General features: G+C 44.7%; 1 long non-coding RNA gene across 1 annotated transcript; it reads right to left on the bottom strand.

Annotated features, from left to right (window-relative positions):
• Window positions 1–13,592: 13,592 nt before the first annotated feature.
• On the bottom strand, window positions 13,593–18,972 carry LOC111743629. Its single transcript, XR_002781802.1, has 2 exons — window positions 17,473–18,972; window positions 13,593–15,772 (listed from the first exon to the last, which is right to left on the bottom strand). It is a non-coding gene; the product is annotated as an uncharacterized LOC111743629 (long non-coding RNA).
• Window positions 18,973–18,978: the final 6 nt, after the last annotated feature.

Genomic DNA, 18,978 nt, shown 5'->3' with positions numbered 1-18,978 from the left:
GAACCAGCCACAGACACCAGCACCTTAACAGGCATCCATTGCAACGAGGCAGGGGTCAGATGCCACGATGAGGAGGACATGTCGGCTTTGCTCCCGGCATGTCCTTTCAACAAAGATGGACACCCAGCATGCGCCAGGCACTTAGCACCCCGGACGCTGACCTCCAGCCCTGGCGCAGCTTTGTGTCTTTGAGAGGAGTGAACCGGTAGTCAAGTGAATTGCAAATTATATGGCGTATCTGTTGGAGGAACAGAAAGAGTCTAGGTCAAGACCAAGGCGCCTCAAAAACAAGGAATTTCCAGAGACCTGATGTGCAGCCTGGTGATTATAGTTAATGATCCTGTATTATATACTTGAAAGTTGCAAAGACAGTAGATCTTAAATGTTCTCCCCACAGAAAAGAGATGGTCATCACGTGACGTGAGGGAGGTGACAGCTAAGGCTGAGGTGGCCATCATTTTGCAATAGATAAGTGGAACGAATCAACACGTTGGACACTTTAACCGTGCACAATGTTCTGTGTCGATTGTATCTCAATAAAGCTGGGGAAAAAATAACGAAGGAAGCTAGAGAAAGAGGAAAAAAAAAAAATGCCCTGGGCTTGGTTCCCAGGAGCGAAGCCAGCACACTGTGCATTTGCCCCCGTCCTGCATGCTCGGCACCTTCTTACTTCTCATCTCTCATCTTTTCTCCTCCTTCCTTCTCCCTACCATCGGATGTCCTCAGCCTTGCCCAGCCCCCTGGGAGAAGCCACTGGACAAAAGCTTTCGACGTGGAGGAGGTGGATGCAAAGAGGCGAGACTCAGAAATGCATATTGGGCATGACGTACGCTATGCGAAGTGTGCTCACTGAAAGAGAAAACGCTAGAAGATGACGGCAGCACCCCCATGTCCGAGTCCCCCCCAATCCCAAGAGCGCCTTCGAAGGAAGGGAACTAGGTCACGAGGGTGAAGCCCTCAGGATGTGATTAGCGCCCTTACAAAGAGAGACACGAGGGTCTCCTCCGCCTCGCGGCTCCCCGCCAGGTGAGGGCGCAGTGACTGCAGAGTCAGACCTTCGCCAGACGCCAGAGCTGCCGGCACCTTGACCTGTAACTGAATTTGGACAAACCTGTGAGAAAGGTATTATTTCAGCCGCCCCGTCTGAGGTGTATTTGTTACGGTCGCCTTAACAGACTTAGATAAGCCCCGTCTTGGAATGCTGGGACTGGAAGAAAGAAGCCCCCTTCTCTCCATATTTGGACTTTTTTCCCAAAAAATTCAAAATATAATTTTTAGAAGATGTTTCTGATTAGACGTAGGCTCCGGAAATGACCAACTAGAAAGCGATCCTTTCTCTTCTTTCATAAGAAAATTCATGAGGATATTTCTATGTATATTAGATTAAATCCTATGGCCTTTTATTATGACATTTCAAAATGTATGTTCTGCCTCATTTCACAAAGGACCTAAAACATAAATTCGGACATATTTCATAGAAATAACAGTTTAACCGAAACTATGCTTCGTTACTGTGATATTCAAAAAGTTTCTTTGAGCATTTTATTTTCAGGGGTCCACGTAAATATTCTAAAGAGGAGGAGTTACATCAGGGGTCAATGAACTTTTTCTGGGAAAGGCCAGAAAAACTCTGCCATTGCAACGCAAAAACAGCCACGGACAGTACGTAAACACGCGAGAGTCTCGTGTTCTCATAAAACTGTATTGATGGACACTGGGCATCATTGTTGTGTGTCACAGAATATTCTTCTTTTGATTCTTTTTCGACCATTTAAAAATGTAAAAATCATTTTTAGCTCCATTCTAAAGTGTAAAAACCATTCTTATCTTGCTGGCCTTACTAAAATTGGCAGCAGGCAGGATTCGGTTCACGGGCCATAACTTGCCAAAGCCTGCACCAGAACGTTCTCCAAACAGTGTTCATTGAGACATACTCCTTCCTCGAGACGGTGACAGATGTCCCCCTAAAACGCAGATAAAATGGGGATCGAGGTCAAATAAGTTTGAATGGGCTCTAGTTTTAGTGAGTTTCTATGCTAGGGGACTCTTCCCAGTCTCTGCTGGGACGACGTTCTCGGCGAATCTGCATGACACGCACCTGCGTCCCAAACATCTCGGTGACAACAGTAGCTGATATTGTTAGATGGTGGCCATGTGCCAAGACCGGGCTGAGCATTGTGTAGGAAGTAACGTATCTTCTTCAGCGGAGTTAAGAATTCTTGAGGTAAGAATCATTGCCAATGATTTATTCTGGAATACGAATGTGCCGAGGAACGCCGTCTTGGAATTAACAGCTCTAGATTCTAGCATGGGTTGATGAACGCAATGTGTATTTTGACACTACTGTCCTGCTCAGCAGTGCTCACACTGCAGGGCAGATACTCCTTGGTGGTGGGGCCATCTGGGCATTGTGGGATCTTTAGCAGCACCCCTGGCTTCCACGCACAATATGGGAATAGCACACCTCCCCCAGCTGTGACAACCCGAAGTCCCCAGCTATTACCAGATGTCTCCTGGGGGACAAAGTCACCCCCACTAGAGAACCACTGCTCCAGACTCTAGGTGAATGTAAGGTAAACGGCTTTTTTATTTTTAACGGAAACTGTGTAAGGGCATCCTTTAACTGAATTTGGACAAGCCCAGCCCGGGGGCACTTTCTGAAAACAATCGGTACTACCTGCTTCGGGTGTCACCAACCAGTACGGCTGCTTCTGACTGGCCTGTGCTACAATCCCCATGTGTGCTCATTGTGCATACTTTCTGAGAAATATTAAAACAGTCTAGCTTTCGACCCAAGAATTCCACCTCTGAAAAATTCAACCAGGAGGAAATCTGAAATGTGAACGAGGCTAAAGCACAAAGATGTCCGATGCAGTATTTTCTATAAACCACCAAATCTGGGAAGCGATTTAAAGTAAGTGCCATGGTCTGTATGTTCGCATCCCCCTAAAATTCACATGTTGAAGTCTTCATGCCCAGCGTGAGGCTATTATGAGGTGGGGCCTCTGCGGGGCGATGAGCTCATGAGGGTGCAGCCCGCACAAACAGGGGCACGCCTTATAAAAGAGGCCGCAAGGAGCTCCCCATCCTCCTGCACCATGTGAGGACACAGCGAGAGTGTGCAACCCAGAAGGGGGCCCGGCCCACACATGGTGACACCCTGATCCCAGACTTCCAGCCTCAGGGACTCTGAGGAATGCATTTCTGTTGTTTACAAGCCACCCAGTCTGTGCTACTTTGCTAGAACAGCTGGGACAGACCAAGACACTTAAGTACAGGACAGTAGCATCAAAGTACACATTTCATTCATCAACGGAAGATGTTACGACCTTCAAAAATCATGGCTACGAAGCATATTAATAACCACAGGAAATGCTTTGCTTTATCTTACATTAAGTGAGCCAAGGAGCTTGCAAATTTGTTTACCAAGTTCAACCTCAAAAAAAAAAAAAACCCACAAAACTTTTCTTTAATAATAAAAAGAACCATGCTCACTCATTAGCTGCCTCACAACTGGGAGATGATGGGCGGTTTTCTTGTTTGATGGTCAATGGTGGTTTTTCTTTTTAATTTATCAGGAAACCTCTGCTTTTTTTTTTAATTTATTTAAATTAATTTCAAGTATACAGTACATTGGTTAGACATCTATATAGCTCATAAAACGACCCCCCCAATTGCTCCCTCCCTCCCCTGGCCCTCCACCTAGCCAACATATTGATGCTGACTGCATTCCGTCTGCCGTGCTACCTACCCATCCCCGTGACCAACTATCAACTGCTAATTTGTACTTCTTTAACATTTCACCCCATTCTCCCAGCCCCCAACCCCCCTCCCCTCTGTCCGTCACCAAATTGTCCACTATATTTGTGAGTCTGTTTTTGATTAGTTTGTTCTTTTTGTTCCTTAGATTCCGCATATAAGTGAAATCATATGGTATTTATCTTTCTCTGTCTGACTTATTTCACTCAGCATAATAACCTCTAGGTCCATCCATGTCGCTGCAAATGGTAGGATTTCATTCTTTGTCAAGGCTGAGTAATATTCCACTGTATATATGAACCATAGTTGCTTTGTCCAATCGTCTGTTGATGGGCACTCAGGTTGCTTCCATATCTTGGCTATTGTAAATCGTGCTGCCATGAATATTGAGGTGCATAGTCTGCTCTTCTTTCCAAAGCAACCGGGAGCAAGAGAGAACAGCAGAGAACAGCGAGGCAGGATCCTGGAAGGGTTAGTGAGGGAGGCGGCTCCATCCTTGCCACAGCCGGGATGCAGAACCCAGCACCCTGGCGAGCGGCGTGCGGGTTCCATAAACTCTCAGAGGGCTGCTTCCCTTCCCTGTGAAACCGTGCGTCGTCAGGACTGAGACAGTGTGTGGCAGGGACTCGGCCCATTGCGCGTGCTCAGTACCGGGGATGTCTCTGGGTCTGGTGGAAACGGGGCCACGTGTTTGGGGAATTCCAAGGAGTCACTGGTCCTTTGTTACCTCGGTTTCTGTTAGATGTTTTTCTCAAACCACAGGCATTAACATTTTTAGAATAATAGGATCTTTCTGCAAGTCTTAATGAAGTTTTCACTGATTCGCTTTTCATGGGGGTTGTGTTTTTGGTTTAGGGGATTTGGGTTTTGTTTTTTGTTTCTGTTTTTTCGTTTTTGTCAATTTAAGGACTGCCCTTTAGTCTTCAGTTATATTTTTGCGACTGTCTTGCCCTCTTTTATGACGTGACAGCGGCAGTAAATGTCAACTGCATTTTTTTAAATACCCTTAACTGAGAAAATCAGAAAGAAAGGAAAAAAAAAGGATAGTTTGAACGTTTTTCCGGTGCTCCTTCGCTTGCTTCATCGTCTGTCTGTGACAACAGAAGCCCGCAGGTGGGGTAAACCCACAACCACACCTGGGCGGCCGTCCCGCAGACAGGAAAGCGTGCCGCCCGTTAGTTACACAGGTGAGAATCCTCGCTGCGCTTTTCTGAGCTGATGCCTGGACTGTTTTATATTTGTTTACCCAGAGTTCTGCAGTTGCTGATTAATTTCCTAAAGTGGCCCTAGAAATCTGGTGGCAGGCTTCTCCAGGTGGTGGCGGCCGCCTTTGTTCCAGCCCTTGCTATTCTTGGCTTACACTGCCCCCGTGTGGACAGAGGCTGCATTACCGTTGCCTGGGGAAAAACCTTTCCTCTCTTGTCCAACTGTTTAAGGATGTCACTCTGATGGGCTTTAATAAAATAAAAGTGTGGTCTCTACCGGCGTCTGGTGTCTAAGTGCTCCAGAGTTCTCCGGAGACAGAAAGAAACCTGATTAAGTAGAGACCGCTCTAGGATGTGAGTGTGAATCTGAACACAGCTACTGATAAGTTCTGGAACCGATAAAATGGAACACACACTAGTTGTGACATTGAGACAGAAAATTAAAAACGAAACCCAACCTATGCCCCTTGGTACAAATAAGGGTTTAATAAATACTCACTATAATCTAGTTCTTATAGAGATTCAATTACATGCCCCAGATATATATCAAATATAACAATTTTTCAAATGTTATCATGAATAAGGTACAAATTCTTTGACAAGCACAAAAAGTCTTGGTGGTTTTTGTCATTAAGAGTTGCGTCGATGACTATCATCCATTTGTTGACTAAAATATATTTATTTTGCATCTCTTGTTTATCGGTCACTGTTCTAGGCATTAGAGATTCATTAGTGAGGGGGGCGGGAGGAGGGCAATTAGTAATGTTTAGACTGAACGTCTGGGGGAAACTATCACACTAAAAATGAGTTTTCATATTTTAAAATAAAAGGAAAATAAAGAATGTGATATGGCCAAATAATTCCACTCCTGGGTATACGCCCAAAAGAACTGAAAACAGGGACCGCATACGTGTCCACAGCGGCACTACCCACAAAGAGTCGGGGGCCACGACCTACTGAGTACGGGGAATGCAAATGAGAGACCCCACCGCTAGTTATGCATGTCAGCAGTAGAGCAGCGGCTCTCAGCCCAAGTGGGGCACCACCCACCCCAAGGACACTTTCCTCACAGAACCGGTAGATCCTCCACCTTGGGCGGGGTGGGAGACAGGAATGTTCACAGACCATCTTGCAATGGGTGGACAGTCCCACGCAAAAAGTTGTCCTGTCCAAAATGGAGGCCAACAGTGCCTCCACTGGGAACTTCTGCAATGGGCAAACTAAAAATCCTGGCAAGACGGAGTGACAGGCTGTGAGAGGCAAGGGCCAGCGATGTGGCCAGCAGTGCCAGCAGCAGCTCGGCCACGTGGAAGCTTGTGTCCATTTCAAGAGCAGGATTGGAGTCGTGGGAGCCAATGCAAGACTCCTATTTTTCATTATAAATATTATTTCATTGTTTTAACCAGCTTCAAATATGATTTTGTTCACTTTTATTTAAATGGCAATCTCAACGGTACAGAAAGGGCTGTGACAGAAAAGAACATAGTCACTATTCCATTAAGGGATCAGCTACGATCTTTCATTTGAATTTTCAGTGTTTTCTTTTGCCAAATGGACTTTGGTTTGAAAGGCTTATCCAGCTTGGAAATACAAGCCGCTGCCTGTTTTTTAAGGGAAGAAAACCCGAAGCCCCAACACCTTTTGAAGCCACGTAATTCAAGCCTCATCTCAACAAAGGATCGCCCAAATTTGTTTATCTGATGACGGGCGCCACCGTGTGGCAACGGTGTTTACACCACCCACAGTCCTCCCCGCCTGAAATAAGATTCTCCGCGAATTTCTAATTTCGTGGGATTCTTCTCACTGTTGTAAATTTGTGCATACAGTGGAACTCAACATGTCGCTAACTCATAGATTTATACTTGCATAATTCAAATTTGCATACAGTAAGACCTCCCTGTTTCAATTAGGGTCCAGCCAGGCTGATGAACCTTTTGAAAATCTTTAAGCTTCTCGGCTCCATGTCGTTTATGTTGTAGATAAAAGCCATCGAGCCGGCTTTTATCATGATTTATGATTGTTTGTTTTATATTAAGGATCAGCAAAAAGCAATAAAAAGTCATTACAGGATCCATTTTCCAATTCGCTACACTTGCCTGCTCACCTTCAAAATCCAACCAGTAATAATGAGGGAGACTTCATACAAGTTCAACCAGAAGTTCAAGTCTTGCCGTTGATATCTGACATTGCCTTTCTACTTCCGGTCGATAAAACTGTGAATCTCGTCATCCTGCAACTTTGCACCCTGCAACGTGTCTATTGGCCACAAAAGGATGGGACCTCCTTCACCAGCTACCTGCACTTTTTCAAATCCTTCCCTGGCACAAAACTCTCCCCAAGTGACCCCCAGCTACTGATGATCCCTGAAGTGGGCCTTGCAGCCGTCAGTTTCCCAGAGGCGAATCCCAGAGGGAACGGCAAGCCCGCCTGGCTCCTCTTGCAAGTCTCAGATTAGAAGACTCTTCTTCCCGGAAGCCTTCCCAGCCCTCCTCTTGGGGGTCAGACGCACCAACAGGCGGCATCTTCCGGAAATGAAAAGCAAGTTCAACATGGTGGGGTGAGCGGCCGTATCAGTGCCTCTGTGGCATGAATGTTCAACCCCATTTGGAGGTAACGCTACGATTCAATGGCCGTGCCCCAGCATGGACAGACACCGTGCTACGAGCTGGGGACACAGCTGTGACTAAGTGCAATGCTCAGGGCCCCCCTAGTTTTCTTTAGGTCCCACGAGCCATGCTAAGCCGGATCTACTTCCGGAGGTTCTTGATGGAGTCATCTTAGAATGGGGGGCGGGGAGGGCGGGGTGCAGAGACAGGACAGGCAGGAGGAGGGTGCGGCGGTAAAAGAGGAAGAAGGAAGGAAGGGGTGACAGGCTCAATCTGCCCTACCTGGAGCCTGAAAGATTCTACTTGTCCTTGACCCCTCTCTGCCAGGATAATCGGTTTGACCCCGGACCTTCCTGCCCTACTTCCCACCTGCAAGCCAGAAGACAGAGGCCCTTCCGTCCTGCCCCCGGCTGGCTCTCAAAAGCCAACACTCGAGGGCACAAGGGAGAAGACAGTAGCGACCAGAGTTCCTTTTAAAAAAAAAAGTTAAACTGGGTTTTAGGCATTATTGGAAATAAATACCAGCATAGACATGGTGTCATTCTGCTTCAATGTTACCCATCGGTTAAGCGCAAGGACTCACCTACGCAATGAACGTAAAGGCTAGCTCAAGGAATAAGAAATGATACAAATATCGAATATTTCAATAAAGTCGTATGAATAGTCTCATATTTCCCGCAGCGTGGGAAGTAACACAAATGTTCTATCTTTGTAGATGTCCCGAACTAATGGAATAGCGAAGCCGGTGGGACAAGTGACGTGTGTTTGCAACAGCGCCGCCTTGTGGCGCGGTTTATTTAACACTCCTTAGTGTTAAAAGGTCTGGGGTCGTTGGTCAGTTCTATGGGAAAAACAGCTTTGAATTATCCAAAGTGTTCAATTATTGGCTGTCTTCAAGAACGCGCCTCTGCGCATACCACTTGGCGGAAGCATACCGTGCTCATCAGTTTTCCTCATGACCAGACACCCGCTGGGTTCCACATGTCATCAACCCACTTTGCTGCTTCACCTAAATTCACAGAAATAAATCCCTTTTACAAAACTCGCATTTATAAACTGCAGCCAACTACCTACCTCTGTGTAAAAAGCACTGACCTAGCTCAACTCCTTTACCAGCCGTGGGCAAGTTACTTAACTTCTCTGGGCCTCAGTTGGCTCATCCGTAAAATGGTGAGAATAAATCGTCCACCTTAAAATACATATGGTATTATCTGTTTTTTTAAGGGAAGAAAACCCGAAGCCCCAACACCATTTGAAGCCACGTAATTCAAGCCTCATCTCAACAAAGGATCGCCCAAATTTGTTTACCTTAAGATAATACATAAGCGCATATACTAAGTCAGGAGGCAGAGCAATTTTCAAAAGGCTACAGAAGAATCTCGTTCTGGTAACAGTAACAAATAAATAGTAATGTGAGTGTAGAGAAAAATCAGAAGACACACAGATTCTGAACTATTCAAGGTAGTTATGTTTAGGAGGGAAATTTCACTTTCCACACTAGAGATTTAGTGGAGGCTTGCTTTTTTATAGAGAGACATATAGATTACGCTTGTAATCTTTAAATTAGGGATTTGGGGATTGTGGTAAAATATACATAAAATGTGCCACTTTAACCATTTTTAAGTGTGCAATTCGTGGCATTAAGTACATTCCCGTCATTGTGCTATCATCACCACCATCCATCTCCAGAAGTTTCTCATCTTCCCAAACCGAAACTCAGTCCCCATGGAACACTGACTCCCCACCTCCAACCCTACCTCTGGCTCCTAGCAACCAGCATCCTGTTTTCTGTCCCTATGGATTGGACTATTCTGGGTACCTCATCTAAATGGTAGAATCATACAATATTGGTCCTTTGGTGCAAAGTTAGTTTTTTACTTAATGGAACCAATAGGAAGTGCCAAACATCGTCCCCTATAAAGCCCTCAATCAGTATACATTTCCACAAGTTCTAACCGTGTGGTCGAGGGACCTTTGAAAGTTCCAACATGCCTCAGGGGTCCAAGGGGCAAAAAGAAGTTATTTGATTTTCACCTTCTCATTCTCTCATGCGTGGGGCCTTCCAGAGGCCACACAATAGGCATAACCCACATGAACAAAAACTTTTGAGGTCCACTTTGTACGAGTGTAAAAGGATTCTGAAGCCAAAAGTTTTAAGAATGGCCATATTTTTTATGTAAACCTTTCCTACAATGAGTGACGCTTGGACTGGCATGAACCAAGGAAAACTTTTTCTGTACATAGGCGGCTTGAGAATGTCTAAACGTTCTCAGACGTGAACACCACCCACACCCAGCAGTACAGGCGCGCCTCAGAGGTACTGCGGGGCTGGCTCCAGACCACCACGACAAAGCGAGTGTCGCAACAAAGCAGGCCATGCAAATATTTTGGTTTCCCAGGGCATATAAAAGTGGTATTTACATTATACCGCAGTCTATGAAGTGTGCAATAGCGGTATGTCTAAAAAAGGTACATATCTTAATTTAAACATACCACTAAAAAAATGCTAACCGTCATCTGAGCCTGCTGGGAAAACGGCACCGATAGGAAAGCTCAACGCCGTGTTGCCACAAACCTTCAATTTGTAAAAAAATTTAAAAACGAAGAACATAAATTGGTGAAATGCAATAAAATGAGGTTATTCCTGTATCTCTAATGTCCTATCATCTGATTATTAAACTCTGCCCTCCAGCCACCTCCAGCACCCTCACCCCCACTTCAGACCGAAACACTCCCAATCCTGGCTACCTTTGATTCTTCTAAAATACCTGCCAGACCCACGCATTCTCCCCTTGTGAAACGCCCTTCACTTGACATGATGATGCATCAGGAATAATAAACTAACGTGTGTTGAGCGTGCATCCCACTTAGTGCTACGGATGATGGACATGCTTACATGGAGTAATTGAGTAATCTCGAAGGTATGCAGTCATTCTCAGATAATTCTAGACCACCTCTGTCGTTAATGAATTGCTAAGCTAGAATAAACCACATACAGTCATCCATCTATCCATCCGGCCATCCATCCTAGCGACAAACATGAAGAGCGCCGAGCCCCGCACTAAGCCCAGGAGATGCACAGATAAAACATGTTTCTGCCCTCAGGGGGCTCACCTTCAGCGGCGACACTGGCAAACCAGTGCAAGCTGTGCTGGCAGGTGGTGCTGAGGGCTAGGAAGAAAACCCACGCCCAATGCAGAGACAGAAAGGGCCGGACAGGCTTCGAGGCCGGGGGACACGTGAGCACTTTATTTTAATGTGCATTACCCAAGATAAGTGTTACCAGGTTCGAAACGGCAAAAAGACCCCACTGCTGAAAGAGAATGGTGCCTAGAAGTTTCCAGAAGGAAAACCAAGCCCCTGTGGCTGCCTAAGAAACAAGGGAAGACGGACGGGGGAAGCTTCCAGGTCTCTGCTTGGAACTTGGCCTGACGTGGCCACCCAGCGGACACTCCCCGTGTCATCACAGGCCTCGGCGCGTCTTCGGCACCCCACGAGGGTCGGCATCGGAAGCTGGGTGCCCGAGAGGCAGGACTCTAGCACCTGGCACTAGCCCTCAGGAAGTTCAGCAACTACGTGCCCAATAAATAAAACCAGGCAGAGCGCGCCCACTTTTACCTCTCCAGGTGAGATTTGTCAGAGTCATTTTTTCAGGAGAAAAGTGTGCACTTTTCTAAGAAAAAATGAAACAGTCCTAAAATCTGCCTGCACTAACGTGTATGGTGCGCTTTCGATATAGGGGATGTGGATTTCCTGAGTATACGCTCGTCCTTCCAAAAAGACACGACGGAGGGAAAAATCAAAACCTCATTTTTTAAAATGGTTACTTCATAGAAGGGAGGGAAACAGGGAGAAAGGGATGAAAAGCTAGAAGTCTCTGAATATATCTGGTTTCATACTTTTGAGGAAACTATGTTTTACATAAAATTATACTGAAAAGGGGAGGAGCGAAGCAGTGTGTCCAGATGGAAAATGCCTCTAAGAGTCCATGACGTCGTCGCCATGCCAACCCCGGGAGTGACTTGACTCCATACTACACGAGTTTACTCAGCAGAGACCAGTGAACGCTGGAAGGCTTCAAAACGCTGGCCCCCGCCCCCAGGTCCGGGTGAACCTGATAATCTGCATTTCTAACAGTTTTCCAGTGGTGATATTGCTGCTCTGGGGCTACAAGTTAAGAACCACCACTATAAAGAAGCAAAATTATTTTTAAAAAATTTCTTGGACACTTTGCTTAGTAATCATGTAAATGATACTGGCATTGTGATGTTACATATAGCAGGATAAGGTAGGTAAGTCATGTATCAGCAGGAACCCAGGTTTTCAGAAAAATCAAATTTAAAATCAAAGTGAAAACATCTTAAAATCTTAATTTGAATTAGAAAACTGTAATTCATGGAGGTATTTGTTTTTGTAAAATATATACATACATATATATACATACATATATACATATATATATATGTGTGTGTGTGTGTGTATATATATATTCATTGTTCTCTACATGGAGAAAGCAAGCCTAGGAGCTGAAGCAACCCAGTTGTAATGATCACTCCTTACCCACAAAACACCATAAAAGGAACTCTGGACATTTGGAGAAATAAGTCTCCAGGTCTGGGTCAAGAAATGTTCAAGATGAGCTCACAATATCTCGTCGTGGCTAAAAGCTAAGAAGCCTTCAGACTGTGTCGTCCCAAACGCAGGGCCAGCTCGGAGCCCCCGTGGGCCAGAAACAGGAGACTCAGCATCAAATGATGCCTGCAACTGGTTAAAACGCATCACATGTCTAACGAGTTCATGCCAAAAAATTTCAAAGTTCATTCACCAGTCGTGTCTGGAAGATGTTGGGCACCAACTTGTTATTCCCGATGCTGGTTAACCAAGGAAAATCAAGGTTTACCCCTTCTTGTTTAAGCTGTATTTCAAGGTAACCAACAATCACAAGTGAGGTCTCTTTTATAGCAGGGGTCCCCAACCCCCAGGCCACAGACTGGTACTGGTCCGTGGCCTGTTAGGAATCGGGCCCCACAGCAAGAGGTGAGTGATGGGGTGAGCGAGCGAAGCTTCATCTGTATCTGCAAATGCTCCCCAGCGCTAGCATCACCGCCTCAGCTCCACCTCAGATCATCAGGCATTATTAGATTCTCAGAGGCACCGGTCCCTGATGCCAGAAAGGTTGAGGACCGCTGCTTTATGGAGAAAGAATGACAGAACTTTGGGGAAAAAAAACACCTTTGTAACATCCCTAATGTTCATCAATGGCTACTAAAACCCAAAGAAAGGCTGATGGGGAACTTTAAAATGGCTGGTTAGTGTGACATCTGAACCCACAGATCAAACTCAACACCACTGGAAGTTAGAAAGCCAAATACTGTGTGTGTGCGGTGATGCCACGGGAAGTACACTACACAGCCTGCCTCTTCCCCAAAACTGAACTCGAATCTACTTTAAACCTCTAGATGTAATTTACTAGGTTTTAGGACATATAGAGGCTAGAAAAACAGGTTAGATGAAACCACAAATACGCAAGAAACCCAAACAAGAATGCGACAACTTCTATCGGACAAACGACTCAGTTTCTTCAAAAAATAAACCGTCTTGATGTGTGTGGGGGAAGGGAGGTTTAAATTAAAACAGGCTTAAAAGAAACTTTAAGAAACCCGAAAATAAGCCAATGTTGTTTGGATCCCGACTGCAACTTAGCACCCCTAAGACATTTTTGAGACAACCCAGAAATGCAGACACGGAGGCTGGCTGCGAGAAATCACTGTCCATTTAGCCTGGTGTGATCGTAAAAAAGCCCTTATCTGTTAAGAGAGATGCACTTAAGTATTTTAGGAATGAAATTAAACCACGCCTTTAAAATACTAAGGGGGGATTTGCAGAAGGACGCAAATTGTGGCTGACAAGGACAGGGGCGATCATCACACCAATCTCTCTGTTATCGTGCATGTTTAAGGTTATGATTATAAAATAGTAAGAATCAGAAATCAGGAACACAATAAAGAGCCAAACCCAAGGATGCAAAACACCAAATCTATATTTACATCCACATATAATAACATAACTTTAAGCTGAAATATATCATAAATAAAACAAGTAATGTCTACTGTTTGACAACTTAAGTATCAACAATTAAAATAAATCAAACTGGAATGAAATAAATACATAAACAAAAATCCAACAGATTGTACCTCTATTATATGTACTGTTGTCTCAAAGAAAAAAAAAACATATAAAACCAGTAGTATCCCAATAGTTAATACTGATGGACAAAAAGGAAAAACATTCTGAAGTACAAGGGCTGTAAAAAAAAAAACCAAAAAACCAAAAAAAACCTGGTTACTTTTATGCATTCAGTAATGTGGTTAGAAAGGAGAAATATGAAAGCCCCCAAAATTTCAGCGTAACACGAACTGACTTATTTTCAAATAGATTTGGTGATTTTTTTTTTTTTAAACACGAGTTTAAATTTCAGCCCTCTATTATCACGTATCCCCTTTTAAGATTTACGTTTATAGTCAGAGCAAGCTTTCTGTAACACTCATCGGATCAGGCAACGATCAAGCCAATCATCTTGCAAATGTGTTCATCTTCAAAAATATGCTATAAAAGTGCAAAACTATGAAAACAAAAGATCTAGATTATGTACATATGGCTCAGCTTGTGAACAGGAAAAAAGGTTAATAGTGTACAATTTCCTGATACAAAGCACTTCATTGCGATGCCAGCAGACCGATCTCAAAATTAGGCCTCCCTCTCACGCGGGAGGTTAAGACTTCTCCGTCAAGTATGCTTCACGTTGCATAATGAAAACAGAAAACAAAACAAAAGATCAGGGTTCTTTTAGGACTCGACCCTTGCTCTACTAGAGAAGGGCGAGACAAGAAAAATTAACAGTGCAAATTTATTTTTGAAACAGTTGTCTTAATAAAATGTTTTGTGGTTGCTAAACCTAGAGTCTATTGAAGAAACTCAGCCGTGGACAGCAAATTCAGGGAACAAAAGTTTAAAACAGCTAGTAAGCCAAGTGGTGGCTATCCTCACTTCAAAACCCAAATTGAAAGTGTACTGAGAAAACGCTTCAAAACAAACAAAACTGGGAAGACAGATGAGGTCTAGAAACAGATTACCTCTTCCCCAGTCACCAGAAGGCTCGCTCGGCCAGCAGCTCCTTGTTCAGAATCAACGTGTCTCACCTGAGCATGTCCACTAGCAACTCAGATGCAGACACACCAACACTTCCAAATACAAACCTAAAATCTACCCCAAAACTTTCATTTTCCTTTAAAATTGCTTCCAATGTATGTAATTCACATGTATAATTTAGCATTCATATTTTTATCTACTAATTTAGGCGAACACACGCCCAAAAAAACTGAATTTACCAACAAAAATGATTAATTTGGTAGGAAATTGAGTAACTTCACATACGACTTGGTATGTTTACTGGATAGCTGGCTGCTCCACAGAGGAAATGCTTCTCTGTGGACACACGCACGTAAAAGTCCCACAAACCACCCCTCGGAAGAGGGCCATGGCCCTGGGCGCCTCCTCAGCCGACACACTGAGACTTGCAATAAAAGGGCACCGAATTCCGAATGGCTGACCTCAATGTATGCAGCACATATTCATAGAGTCGATACTTCCATTAACAACTTTAAGACAACAACAGACTGCGGACAATTTAACATAATACAAATCATTGAGAAAAAATTTTTAAAAACATACTTTTTAAATGAAAGCACAAATAGAAACTGCTCAAAGTGATGAGCTGCATTAGAGGAAAAGAATACACGTGGCATTTAAACAAGCAGGTTTACCACTTATATATTTACAGATTTTTACCTGAGGTGCAAGCATTATATACTTTTTCCCCACCCCACCCCCCAACCCAAATGATTTTTTTTCAGCAGCGCTCAAGTATGCAAAAAAAAATCCACTTCTTATTTGGTCAATTCTAAAAAAAATATTATTCAGGGACAAAATAGAGATTTCCAGTCTCCATTTGTTTATAAATCAACTGTTCCAACTATAGTTTTTTTATTGCTATTTGATACAAAAGTTAACAGAACTTTACAAAACTGTAGTGTTCCTTATGTTATAATGTACAGTACAATCACAGCTTATTTCAGTAGCTTTCACCATTCGTTTTCTCAAAGGATGAACTAAATTTCACGGAGTACACACATCCATCAAGACCTAAGGGGGGGAAAAAAGGTTTAAAAAGTGATTAATATAAAACCGAATAGAATTTAGAAAGATCTTTTTATTAAAAAATGTATAATAAAAAAAAACACTAAAGAAATTTAAATAGGTTCCACTGAAGCTTGAATTTTGCAATGAAATTATCAGGAGACTAAACACACAATGCCATAGGACTGTGATGGTAACATAAACTTGACCTTGTTTTAACGAAGATGATTTAACCAAGAATCAGAATCGGTATCAGCGACAGTGAGTCTGGCAAAGCCAACTGCCACCTCCAAGAAACTATGGAAGTTTAAACCTTATGAAAGGAAAAGGTATGGCATGGACCAGGAGTAGTTAACAAATGACTTAGAATAACCTCCCTCCGGGAGGATGCATAAAACATTTACAACATTACTGGTTCTGCCAACACCTATCGAGTATCAACGATAGTCCCAGCAGTGGGCTAGGCGTTGAATGAAGGCCTCTCCTCCAAGCTCGGCTAGTGGCGGAAGTCGGACACGCAGGCAAGAGGGGCGGAAATGGGTCTGACCCACGCGTGCAGAGCAGCACGATGGGAAGCCCCTAGCTCCCAGCGAACGTCTACAGAAATGACAGGTGAGCTGGTCCTGAAGTATCGTAAAGGCCTGACAAAGAGGGTGCAGGAGGAGGTTGTGAGCAGAAGGAAAGGCCAGCAGAGAAGCCCGGGGGTGGCAGAAGAGGCCAGGGACGGGCTGGGTGTCACTGTGCACAAGCCAGTCTGTCACTAACGGTCTGCCTTTCCGGTGCCTTGCACGTGGCCAGTGGGCCCACGTGGATCCCCGCGGAAACCGGAAGGAGAGATCCTGTCCTGAGCCACGCGTATCCCATCTCCGTATCTAGATCTAGCAGGCACTCTGTCTAGCAGGACTGCGCCATGAATACGCGGTGGTGGCCTGACAGGACGGGTTAGCTGGAGAGACCTGGAGCTGTTCCTTCAATGTGTGTCACATGAGTCCTAGTGTAACTTACATACAGGTGCGCAGCACTGAGGACACTTGCTTGAATCTTCTGGGGTTACTCTCCAGTCAGACACACGTGCCACATGAACCAAAAAGTCAAAATAAACCTCCCCTCCCCCAAAAAAGATGTACAAAGGTCTGAATAAGGTCTTAACGGAAGGCTGGGACACAGGCTGGGGACCATGCAGAGCTAGGACAAAAACCAGGCAGAGTGGCGCGCTGGCAAGTGACATAATCCAAGTGTTGGCCTCCTCACCTGTGAAATGTGTACAGGACATCCTGACCTGGGGGGTCAGAAAACTTTTTCTGTAAAAGGGCCAGATGGTAAATATTTCCAGCCTTGCAGGCCATACAATCCTGTCACAACTACCCAACTCTGCAGCCACAGATAAACAGGTAACGAGGACATGGCCAGGTGCCAAGAGAACTCTACTGACAACACGAGCAGAGAACAATGTTAATCTGAGCTACAGCCCCCTAGTGGGAGAAGGATTAAATGAGGCCGCGGTTATGAACCATTTCATTCGATGCCTGGCAGAACATAAATGCTTAGTCACTTCCAGTTGCTATTTACTGTTTCTATCCTGAGTACTCTTAAGTTTTAAAATACCTAAAAAGACAAATGAAAATAAAAAGCAATTCTAACTTATGTTATATTGGATAGGTGGTTTATTTTCAACTCAATAAAATCAATGCATTACATATGCTCACCTTTCTTCCCCAAAATAGGAAGTCAAGTTTTTTTGTCATTTGGTCGATAATGTGCGTTCCCAATAAAATTCTCATAGTTTCTCTTTTGCAGCATGTTGCTAGATAAGTGTTGATATGACACAGGCCTTTTTCCTGGTTGAGAGAAAAAGTGTAAAAAGGCTTTAGAATTCAAATCATTAGGTAAGATGTCGGTGGGTTGTTAAAAGTCAATTTTCGAAATTCCTAACTCTAAAAAGGTCGTCGGAACACACCCGTCACGCGGACGCGTCATGTTATCGCTGCGATGTTTCTAAGTGCCATGAAGACATTCGTTACCACAGAATTGTAAGTTACTAAAGCTAAAGCCTTAAGCGCTAGGTTGTCATTAGAAGAATTAAAAAGCCAAAAGAAGATGGCAAGATGGTATTTTTTAAATCCACATCCCTCCCATGAACCAAAACGGTGTGGGTGGAAGAGGAGAAATGACAATGATCTAAGACAGACGTTCCTCGCCGCGCGCTTCTCACCCCAAGTTCTGACTCACGTCCACTCCAAGTGCTGAGAGGAAAATGGACGCTTTTAATCAAAAGGCGGCAAAAATTAATATTTCGTCACAATTTTTATAAAAGTCACTGGAGTGTGGAAAGCAATTTTTTTTTAATTTGCTATCCGTACCAGATCAATTGGCATCAAGCTATCCTTGATGGAGTACTGTCACCACCCGGAATCCTTAATTTGAAATTCATACAAAATGAGAGGCTTAACATGGACTTGTCTCTGAGGCCGCACGGACCAGCAGAGTTCACGTCCCACAGACAGGCGAGGTGGTTTAGCCACCACTGCCAAGTGGGACGGGCCGCCAGGACACTGCCATCCCCTCCTTTGCATGCACAGCATGTGCCAGACGGGGCTAAGAAACCGCTTCCTCCGTGAGGAAGCAGCGCTTTAAAAGCGTTTCCTCCACGGGGAGAACTCTGGAGCAATCTACAAGTGTAACCATTTGCATGTTAGGGGAAATAATGTCACTTTTAAAGTTCACTTAGTATTTCACAAGGGCGGTGTAATTCTAGAAGTCCTGACATCCAAACTGTTTAACCAGCAGCCTGACAGGTCAAGGGTCTTCGTGTGTTATTCACCACGCCCCCTCTGGCCCATGCGACAACACGTGGCAGGGCTGCACGCAATTCGCGTTTCTCCAAGACGCATTTTCTGCTCTGAAGATCTGCACAGCCCCAGTAGGGGTGCTAACGCGTGGACAGAGGCACCCCGAAATCCAAGGGGGAGGGGGGAGGCACGCAGCACACCGCAGATGTGCAGAGGAGAAAAAACGATGAGGACCGAGGCGAGGGCCCAAATGCCACCTGAGATTCCAACAGCAGAGAGGGCCAGACCAGTAGGTCTCAACCGTCTTTACTGTCACCCCCCAGGAGGAAAGGCCAGCCGGGAGGTAAACCCTGGGGAGTAAGGCCTTCTCCCGCGGCGCTGAGCTGCGAGGGCCCCGAGCCGGCTGACTCGGGACGCCGGGGG

This window comes from Pteropus vampyrus, unplaced genomic scaffold, assembly GCF_000151845.1.
Source record: "Pteropus vampyrus isolate Shadow unplaced genomic scaffold, Pvam_2.0 Scaffold117, whole genome shotgun sequence".
Classification (NCBI taxonomy): Eukaryota; Metazoa; Chordata; class Mammalia; order Chiroptera; family Pteropodidae; genus Pteropus; species Pteropus vampyrus.
The sequence above is the reverse complement of the archived record's forward strand: the minus strand, read 5'-3'. Positions and strand labels throughout refer to the sequence as shown.